Source organism: Bos indicus, chromosome 27, assembly GCF_029378745.1.
Source record: "Bos indicus isolate NIAB-ARS_2022 breed Sahiwal x Tharparkar chromosome 27, NIAB-ARS_B.indTharparkar_mat_pri_1.0, whole genome shotgun sequence".
In the NCBI taxonomy this organism is placed as follows: domain Eukaryota; kingdom Metazoa; phylum Chordata; class Mammalia; order Artiodactyla; family Bovidae; genus Bos; species Bos indicus.
In genome coordinates, this window is record NC_091786.1 from 25,536,612 (window position 1) to 25,547,818 (window position 11,207).

An 11,207-nucleotide genomic window follows, 5' to 3' on the forward strand; every position below is an offset into this window, starting at 1 on the left:
TTTCCCGCTCTACACTAGATTCTCCTTATCAGGATAAAAATATGCTTTTATTTTTGCCATCCTAAAAATGCCTCTCTTTAGTGACTAATAGTGGGTATGCAGTTTCTTTTTGGGTACTGGAAATGTTCTAAAATGAATTATGGCAATGGTTACACAACTCTGAATCTACTAAAAATCATGGGTGTTTGCACTTCAGATGGGTGAACTGAATGTATGTGAAGTGTCTCTCAAAAGAGCTATTTTTTGAAAAGAGGATATTGGCAAATATGATACTCTAGACGTTTGAAGCTGGGTAGGTCAGGTCACAATGATATTTTAACTACTCTAATGGAATATCTGAGAACATTTGCAAACTTATTCTATCAGTTCAGTTGCTCAGTCGTGTCCGACTCTTTGCGACCCCAGGAATCACAGCACACCAGGCCTCACTGTCCATCACCAACTCCCGGAGTTCACTCAGATTCACGTCCATCGAGTCAGTGATGCCATCCAGCCATCTCATCCTCTGGCGTCCCCTTCTCCTCCTGCCCCCAATCCCTCCCAGCATCAGAGTCTTTTCCAATGAGTCAACTCTTCTCATGAGGTGGCCAAAGTACCGGTGTTTCAGCTTTAGCATCATTCCTTCCAAAGAAATCCCAGGGCTGATCTCCTTTAGAATGGACTGGTTGGATCTCCTTGCAGTCCAAGGGACTCTCAAGAGTCTTCTCCAACACCACAGTTCAAAAGCATCAATTCTTTGGTGCTCAGCTTTCTTCACAGTCCAACTCTCACATCCATACATGACCACAGGAAAAACCATAGCCTTGACTAGCCGGACCTTTGTTGGCAAAGTAATGTCTCTGTTTTTGAATATGCTATCTAGGTTGGTCATAACCTTCCTTCCAAGGAGTAAGCGTCTTTTAATTTCATGGCTGCAATCACCATCTGCAGAGATTCTGGAGCCCAAACAAATAAAGTCTGACACTGTTTCCACTGTTTCCCCATCTATTTGCCATGAAGTGATGGGACCAGATGCCATGATCTTCGTTTTCTGAACGTTGAGCTTTAAGCCAACTTTTTCACTCTCCTCTTTCACTTTCATCAAGAGGCTTTTTAGTTCCTCTTCACTTTCTGCCATAAGGGTGGTGTCATCTGCATATCTGAGGTTATTGATATTTCTCCCAGCAATCTTGATTCCAGCTTGTGTTTCTTCCAGCCCAGCGTTTCTCATGATGTACTCTGCATATGAGTTAAATAAGCAGGGCAACAATTTTTTTTTTTTTAAGTAAAGGCAATTTTAAAAGTAAACTTTAGTGCAAAGAGAAGAAGAGGAATAACATAGCAACTGGAGGGAGGAGTAGGGTCAAGACAGGGCTTTTTTATGGATGCACTTATTTTTTATGTTTGTTTTCTTTTTAATCATGCTTTTATTAATGAATAGATGCTATTTAAATCATTTTATAGAGTAAGTTAAATATATTGTCACCCTGCTTATTTAACTTAATCTATAAAATGATTTAAATAGCATCTATTCATTAATAAAAGCACGATTAAAAAGAAAACAAACATAAAAAATAAGTGCATCCATAAAAAAGCCCTGTCTTGACCCTACTCCTCCCTCCAGTTGCTATTTTCTTCTTCTTCTCTTTGCATTAAAGTTTACTTTTAAAATTGCCTTTACGTTAAAAAAAAATTTATTGGGGTATAGCTGCTTTGCAATGTTGTGCTAGTTTCTTCTGTACAGTAAAGTGAATCAGCTATACATATATACATATCCCTCATTTTTTTTATTTCCTTCCCATTTAAGTCACCACAGAGCACTGAGTAGAGTTCCCTGTGCTGTACAGTACGTTCTCATTGGTCATCTATTTTATACATAGTATCAATAGCATATATATGTCAATTCCAATCTCCCAATTCATCCCACCTCCCCTTTCCCTCTTGGTGTCTGTACGGTTGTTCTCTTCAATCCTTCCTTTCTCCCACACTCTATTGAACCTATCACCTCAACACGTCAACAAAACTGCTCTTTGGGGTTGCCAGTAACTTCCATGTAGTTAAATTCCATTGTCAGCTCTCAATCCTGATCTTACTTGTTCTCTCAGTCGTATTTGACCCAGTTTAGCATCTCCTTCCCTGTCTTCCTTTATCTCGATGATGGCTACAAGAGTACTTATAACAAGCCACCCCCAAACTCAGTAGTTTAAAACATTTTTGCTTATTCATCTGTGAATCACATGAGTTTTCTGATCTAGGTTTGGCTCAGCTGGGCTGGGTGGGCTCCAAGCAGCAAGATAGGTTCAGATCTGTTCCACAAGTCTCTAATTTTTCTTAGACCAGTGTGCTAACTAGGTCATGTTTCTCTCTTGCTGATCATACACTGCAAGAAGGCAAGTGCAAACACAGGATGCCTCTAAGGTCTAGACTCAGAACTGGCATGGACGACTCCACCATCATTCTGCCAGCCAAAGAAAATCATGCCTTTGAGCACCAAATCAGAGAGCTGGTGAATATGCTCTATCTTTAAGGGGTGTATTTACAAAGTAATATGGCAGAAAGCTTGGACACAAGGGAACTAAGGCCTCTCATTTGATCAACTGTATAGAGCTTCCTCAGTGGCTCAGTGGTAAAGAATCCACTTGCAATGCAGGAGACACAGAAGATGCAGGTTTAATCCCTGGGCCAGGATGATCCCCTGGAGAAGGAAATGGCAACCCACTCCAGTATTCTTGCCTGGAGAACCCCATGGAGCCAGCCTGGTGGGCTACAGTCCACAGGATCACAAAGAGTCGGACATGACTGAAGCGACTTAGCACACACATTTCTCCTTGAATCACTTTCTTCATTGATTTCCAGAATACCCCACTCTGCTAGTTTTACTCTTTGACCATTGACTGCTTTTCAGCAGTAGAATTGTGATGCCTCGAGGCTCAGTCCTTGGACTTCTTCAGTTTAGTGACTCATTTGGTGATCTCATCTAGTTTTATGGTTTTAGAAATTGTCTATATGCTGATGACTCCATTGTTTGGATCTTCACTCTGACTTCTCTCAACTCCAGACTTACATACCCAACTGTCTAAACTTGTATGCCAAACAGCAAGTTTAAACTTAACAAGTCCAAAAACAAACTCCTGATCTTCTCCCTAAATAGTTCCCTGGGTAATAAATGGTAACTCTTTTTTTTTCCCAGATGCTCAGGTAAACCCTTGGCGTCATTCTTACTTCTTCTTGTCACCACCATCTCTTACATTTTAATGGTCTCTTCCACCCTAGAATCTGTTTTAGATACAGCAGCTAGAGCAGTGGTCCCCAGTTTTTGGCACCACAGAGTGGATATGAGGAAGACAATTTTTCCCATGGATCAAGTTGTGGGGGAAGTTTTAGGATGATTCAAGCACATCATATTTATTGCACACTTCATTTCTATAATTATTATATCAGCTCCACCTCAGATCATCAGGCATTAGATCCCAGAGGTTGGGGACCCCTGAACTAGAGTAAGCTTTTAGAAATGTAGGTGAGATAAAGCCATTCTTCTGCTCAAAACCTTCGATGCCCCCCAACTCACTTGTAGCTCAGTTGGTAAAGAATCCATCTGCAATGTGGGAGACCTGGGTTCAATCCCTGGGTTGGGAAGATCCCCTAGAGAAAGGAAAGGCTACCAACTCCAGTATTCTGGCCTAGAGAATTCCATGGACTATATAGTTCATGGGGTTGCAAAGTGTTGGACACAACTGAGTGACTTTCACTTCACTATGACTTTATAGTACAACCCGATCTTCTGTTATTCTTTGACCTTATTTCTTTTCACCTCCTCATTCACTCTGCTCCAACTACATGAACTTCATTGGTGTTCCTTGAATAAGCCAACTACTTCCTGTCCTAGGAACTTTGTATCTGGTGTTCCCTTTCCCCGCAACTCTCCTCCCCCAGATACAGCCAGGCTTGCTCCTTTAAATCATGACCCTTATTTTTATCACCCATTTCCCAAGCTATTTTTTCTGTTTCTTATTTTTTACCACCATCTGACAAACCATAGGTTTTTACCTGTTTGCTTATTGTCTATGTCTCCTCGGTGGATATGTAAGTTTCATGAGAACAAGACTTTTTGTTTTATTCATGGATATATTCTCAGAATGTAAAACTGTGCCTGGCATTTGGTATGCACACTATAATGGTGTTTGATGAATGACCAGATGGATGGATAGATGACATTGAAAAATTTGGTTAACCTGATATTAATAAACTCTGCTTGATTCACTGTGGTTGAGCTTAATGACTGCTAAAACTAACCTGACAGACCTTAAATGTCTAAGTAAAAAGTGACTGCCTGATGAGTGTTATTATTAATAGCCTGATAGGTATGATGGAACTACCTAGGAAGTACATATACACAAGAAAAAGAGGGCAAGGATTCCCTTGCTCTTTCTTCACCTATCTGTCTAGCTACTTTCTATGTCTCCTTGAAGCATAACCATTTCTTTAAAAACATTTTTTTTATTTTAATTTTTAAAAAAAAATTTTGGTCATGCTGCATGGCTTGTGAGATTCTAGCTCCCTGACCAGGGGTTGAACCCAGGCCCTCGGCAGCGAGTACATGGAGACAAACCACTGGATGGCTAGAGAATTCCCCATAGCCATTTCTTAAAAGCTATTTCCAGTAAAAACACTGGGGCTACAGGGAGTTATTTTACCTTTGAAAAGAACTGGTATCTCTGCAAATCAGAGTCAGATAAAGCTCCAGAAGAGACCTGGGTCTCACAGCGTGGAAACTCCTGGCATCCAAACAACAGTCCTGGAGTTATTACAGAATGTAGTAGAGGGTAGATGTTAAAAGCCCAGATGCCACAGCCAAAATGTTTTGCTTCAAATGGTGGCTCCACACTATTAAGTGTCCTGTGACCTTGGGCAAGCAACCTAAATTTTCAGTTCTTCCCTGTATCATCTGTGCAATGCCTTTAATAACAGTAGAGTTATTGAGAAGATTGCAGGCTTCCCTGGTGGCTCAGACGGTAAAGAATCTGCCAGCAATGTGGGAGACCTGGGTTTGATCTGTGGATTGGGACAATCCCCTCAAGAAGGGAATGGCAACCCACTCCAGTACTCCTGCCTGAAGACTTCCATGGACAGAGGAGCCTGGTGGGCTACAGTCCATGGGGTTGCAAAGAATCGGACACAACTAAGCGACTGACACACACACACACACACATTGGGAAGACATGAACTAATGAAGGCACTTGAGACATATAGTACTATAGACGTACATATGATACATAGCAAGTGCTGTATAGTGACAGTGATATGGCTGCTGCTTGAAGCTAGGATCTTACTATTTGAGACACGGCACCATCCCCTCCTTGAATGCTCATGCAGGGCTGAGTTATGAGAGAGTCAATTCCTAGGCAGGTTGATAAGAAGCCCAGGGGTCCCTGAAGAGAGATGGGTCTGGGGCTCTTAAGGAGGAGCAAAGGACAAACATCTTTTTTTCTCTACATTCCCTAGTCTTAGTCACATAAAATGTTTTTTTATTTTAAGCCCAGAACTGATGATTATACAACAAACAACTCAGTTTAAACTCTGTACTAAGGATTATATGGGCTTCCCTGGTGGCTTAGATGGTAAAGAGTCTGCCTGCAATGCAGGAGACCCGGGTTTGATCCCTGGCTTGAGAAGATCCTCTGGAGAAGGAAACGGCAACTCACTCCAATACTCTTGCCTGGAAAACTCCATGGACAAACATGTATCCTGCTTGAGGACAGTTTCTACTTCCTGAAAACATTCTGGCTAATCCTGTTATCTTAAAATGTAAATTATAGGAGTGGGTCTAGTAAGATCTTTACAACCTTGAGACATACTTTTGATTTAGTGTAATAACTGCTGCTGCTGCTGCTGCCAAGTCGCTTCAGTCGTGTCTGACTCTGTGTGACCCCATAGACGGCAGCCCACCAGGCTCCCCCGTCCCTGGGATTCCCCAGGCAAGAACACTGGAGTGGGTTGCCATTTCCTTCTCCAATGCATGAAAAGTGAAAGTGAAGTTGCTCAGTCGTGTCTGACTCTTCGTGACCCCATGGCCTACCAGGCTCCTCCGTCCATGGGATTTTCCAGGCAAGAGTACTGGAGTGGGTTGCCATATTTAAAAAGTATATAAGTCCCTTGCTAACACTAGGGATGGGGGCATTCTCCATCCCCTTCTGATGTCTATGTCAGAAGCTTTCTCAGTCCCTTTTCACTTTAATAAAACTCTGCTATATGAAAGCTCTTGAGTGATCAAACCTGGTCCCTGGCCCAGAAGGTAAATCTTCAGAAATCACAAATTCAACACTGTTCTGGGGGCTTGTCCAGGATCTTCAGGACAAGCTAAGAACACTCAGAGCTCTAGCCTCTCTGCTTTCTGAATATATATGTTTTCTGCTTTACTCTTTTTCACTTTACTAACTCTCCAGTGTGCTTGTGTGAATGAATGACACGCCATGCATGAAACAAGCGATGAGCCCTGCTCTGTGGTTTCGAGGTGCCTCGTAATGACTGAAGGCAGCCCCCAAAAGGGGAGTCTTGTCCGGGGTTTATACCAACCTGCCAATGCCAAGAGACACCCAACCTCCCTGAGAGGGGAATGGCCAGGGATGGGCAAAGCGTGTGGACCTAACTTTCCTTTCTCAGTTATCCTTTCCTGGTCTCTTTGACCATTTGGTAATTGCATGGGGGAATTAGAACTACTAACCTAATCTGTTGGGTCAAAGACTTTCAAGGGACTTGTGATCCATGCCATTACTGTTTACTTTTACTTAGACCTCAAGCTTGGTAGTCATGGGGAGCCCAGACTTGCTGGGAGCATGTTTGGGAGCAAGGCGGAACTCTAGCTCCAGGAATGTCTCTTAGGCGAGAGGTCACTCTCTTGGCTGCCTCAGGGGCCAGCCACCTGAAAGTGAGTCTTTGTCATGGCTGTGCCTCCAATCTATGTGGATAGCAGCCCTTCTGGTGAACATGAGGTTTGTGAAGACACAGATCAGGAATTGCAAGATCTGGTCAGATTGGAAGTGCAATGGCCTTCTTGTTTTGGTAGTGCTAGCTCTTAGCAGGCCAGAGGAGGCTCTCTGATAGCTTCTGTCTCAACTCCCTAGATATTCTTTCTGTGGTATCTGTGGAAATGAACTGGAAGGACTGGCCCTAGTACCTTGAGGACAAAAATCACTTTTTCCTCACTGGGCAACCCTTTCGCTATCACATATACTGATGTGGCAATGACTCAATGACTCACTGCTTCTACCTGCGGTCAGGGCTATACTCAGGAATATGCATAAGCACAGGAAAGACCGATGCTTCCCCTAGAAGTCCCAGGAAAGATTCCAGGAAAGCTACTCTGCTGCACTTGGGGTGACATCAGAGGAGGTGTGAAAATCAAACAAAGGTCTTGGTGGTAAGGAGCTAGAAATCAATCTGGGATGCTATCAGGTCTACCCTGGTGCACTTCCACCCCACCTCAGTGGTAGAACCAGGAGGGACAAGTAAGATGCCTGCGTTGCTAAGGGACAGACTAAGACCGACCAAGGAAGGAAAGCTTCAGTGGAGAGTCTGTCTACAACCCCATCTAGAGCAGGAAGGGATGCCTCTGGTGGAAAGAACCCATGGCTGTGGATGCTGCTTTTTTCTTTCTTACAGATGGGAGCTAATAGTTCCCGGACCACTTCTTTAAAATGTATTTTAAAAACAGGGACAAGTTTGATCCCAAGGGTTAAAAAAAGACACTCCTGATCTTCTTCTGTGATACTGAATGGCCACAGTATCCTTTAGAAGATGGGGAACACTGGCCTGTTGAAAGGTCTGTTAATTACAATACCGTTTTGCAACTAGACCAGTTCTGTAGAAAACAAGAGAAATGGGTAGAAGTGCCATATATGTTGCTCTTTATCTCTCTGCGAGACATGCCAGACTTGTGTCCTAAGGGTACAGATTTGGGTGTGAAACCTACAGCTGCCTCCTGTTCTCTTACTTTGACCCTGTATCTGGAGCTCCCAACTGAACAGGTTGAGAATCAGGACACCCCTCCAGAAGGGGTCGCCTCAGACTCATTACAAACTCAAATAGTCTCAACTGTGGTTGAGACTATTCAGAGAATCCAAAAAGTACATAGAATCCTTTACAGGACTAACTTTACTTTATAAGATTACTTGGAGAATGTAATACATGTCTGGGGACAGATGCTGACTCCTGACTCCAGAGCTTGAGTTTTGGGGGAAGTTACTACTTTTGGAGATGAATGGCTTAAAGGTAAGCAGAAAGAAGGAACACGAAATAGCCCTCCTCCCTACTGGGAACCAAGAAGTTCCCAAACAGAACTTATCATTCCATAAGAGAGCCACTCTGCTGGCCGTATTCTTGAAGGACTCAAGCCAGCACGCACTGACTTTAAACTATGCTAAGTTGGCTGACATAGAACAGGAAGAGAAGAAAACTCTTGGTAAATTCCCAGATAGACTACGGGAGGCTCTCTCCAAGTTTACGGACATTGATCTTGAAATTACAGAGTGAGAAATGATCTTAAAAGATAGATTTCTCACTCAGTTGGCTCCAGATATCTGCTGAAAGTTACAAAAACAGGAGTTTGGACCCAATCAGTCTTTAGAAAAACTGTTGCAGTTGGCTCAGATGGTATATTATGGTAGGGAATATAAGGAGGAAAATAGGAAAAAAAGAACCAGACAAAAGACTGATGCCCCAACAATGGCTGTTCAGTTCAGTTCAGTCGCTCAGTTGTGTCCGACTCTTTGCAATCCCATGAATCACAGCATGCCAGGCCTCCCTGTCCATCACCAACTCCCAGAATCTACTCAAACTCATGTCCATTGAGTCGATGATGCCATCCAGTCATCTCATCCTCTGTCGTCCCTTCTCCTCCTGCCCCCAATCCCTCCCAGCATCAGGGTCTTTTCCAATAAGTTAACTCTTCGCATGAGGTGGCCAAAGTATTAGAGTTTCAGCCTCAGCATCAGCCTTTCCAATGAACACCCAGGACTGATCTCTTTTAGGATGGACTGGTTGGACCTCCTTGCAGTCCAAGGGACACTCAGGAGTCTTCTCTAACACCACAGTTCAAAAGCATCAATTCTTTGGCACTCAGCTTTCTTCACAGTCCAACTCTCACATCCATACATGACCACTAGAAAAACCATAGCCTTGACTAGACAGACCTTTGTTGGCAAAGTAATGTCTCTGCTTTTGAATATGCTATCTAGGTTGGTCATAACTTTCCTTCCAAGGAGTAAGTGTCTTTTAATTTCATGACTGCAATCACCATCTGCAGTGATTTTGGAGCCAAACAAATAAAGTCTGACACTGTTTCCACTGTTTCCCCATCTATTTCCCATGAAGTGATGGGACCAGATGCCATGATCTTCGTTTTCTGAACGTTGAGCTTTAAGCCAATTTTTTCACTCTTTCACTCTCATCAAGAAGCTTTTGAGTTCCTCTTCACTTTCTGCCATAAGGGTGGTGTCACCTGCATATCTGAGGTTATTGATATTTGTCCCGGCAATCTTGATTCCAGCTGGTGCTTCTTCCAGCCCAGCGTTTCTCATGATGTACTCTGCATAGAAGTTAAATAAGCAGGGTGACAATATACAGCCTTGATGTACTCCTTTTCCTATTTGGAACCAGTCTGTTGATCCATGTCCAGTTCTAACTGTTGCTTCCTGACCTGCATATAAATTTCTCAAGAGGCAGGTCAGGTGGTCTGGTATTCCCATCTCTTTCACAATTTTCCACAGTTTATTGTGATCCACATAGTAAAGGGCTTTGGCATAGTCAATAAAGCAGAAATAGATGTTTTTCTGGAACTCTCTTGCTTTTTCCATGATCCAGCAGATGTTGGCAATTTGATCTCTGGTTCCTCTGCCTTCCTCAGCAATCAATACAAAAAAATAGAGGAAAACAACAGAATGGGAAAGACTAGAGATCTCTTCAAGAAAATTAGAGATACCAAGGGAACATTTTGTGCAAAGATGGGCTCGATAAAGGACAGAAATGGTATGGACCTAACAGAAGCAGAAGATATTAAGAAGAGGTAGCAAGAATACACAGAAGAACTGTACAAAAAAGAGCTTCACAATCAAGATAATCATGATGGTGTGATCACTCACCTAGAGCCAGACATCCTGGAATGTGAAGTCAAGTGGGCCTTAGGAAGCACCACTTTGAACAAAGCTAGTGGAGGTGATGGAATTCCAGTTGAGCTATTTCAAATCCTGAAAGATGATGCTGTGAAAGTGCTGCACTCAATATGCCAGCAAATTTGGAAAACTCAGCAGTGGCCAAAGGACTGGAAAAGGTCAGTTTTCATTCCAATCCCAGAGAAAGGCAATGCCAAAGAATGCTCAAACTATCACACAGTTGCACTCATCTCACACGCTAGTAAAGTAATGCTCAAAATTCTCCAAGCCAGGCTTCAGCAATACGTGAACTATGAACTTCCAGATGTTCAAGCTGGTTTTAGAAAAGGCAGAGGAACAATGGCTGTTAGACCTGCTCTGAAACAGCTTGAGAAAAATTCCCAGAGGGACCCAGGTGAAAAGAGATGGACTTGTTATTACTGTGGGAAGAAGGGGGATCTCAAGTGGGATTGCCCTCAAGCATTTAAGCCACCCCTGGCTCCATGTCCCGTCTGCAAGGACCACACTGGAAAAGAGACTGCCCTCCAAGGTGTAGGTACCAGGGGTCAGACTCTCAAGGTAAGTGGGACTGAGGGTGCCTGGGGGTCCCTGCACAAACTCCCATCCTAATTACACCTGTGGAACCTCAGGTATTAATAACTGTGAGGGGCCAATCCATCAGTTTCTTTTGGACACTGGGGCAACTTTCTCTGGGCTCACTGAAGCCCCTGGTCTGCTTTCCTCCTAATCCACTACTGTAATGGGACTGTCAGGACGAGCCAAACACTGTTATTTCAGTCATCCTTCAAGCCGCAACTGGGATTCTGTGCTATTTTCTTGAGTTTTGATTGTGCCAGAGTCTCCCCACTCCTTACGGGGAGGGATATACTGAGCAAGGTCTGGGCCTCTGTTTTCATGAATATGGAACCTGCTCTTTTAACTAAAGAAAATGTGAATCCTAGAGTGGGGGCTGATGAAAAAACTGTGGGCTGAGCACAAAATACTGGTCCTGTAGTTATCATGTTCAAAGACCCTCACTTATTTCAAAAGCAGTATCCACTAAAGCCTGAGGTTAAGGAAGAG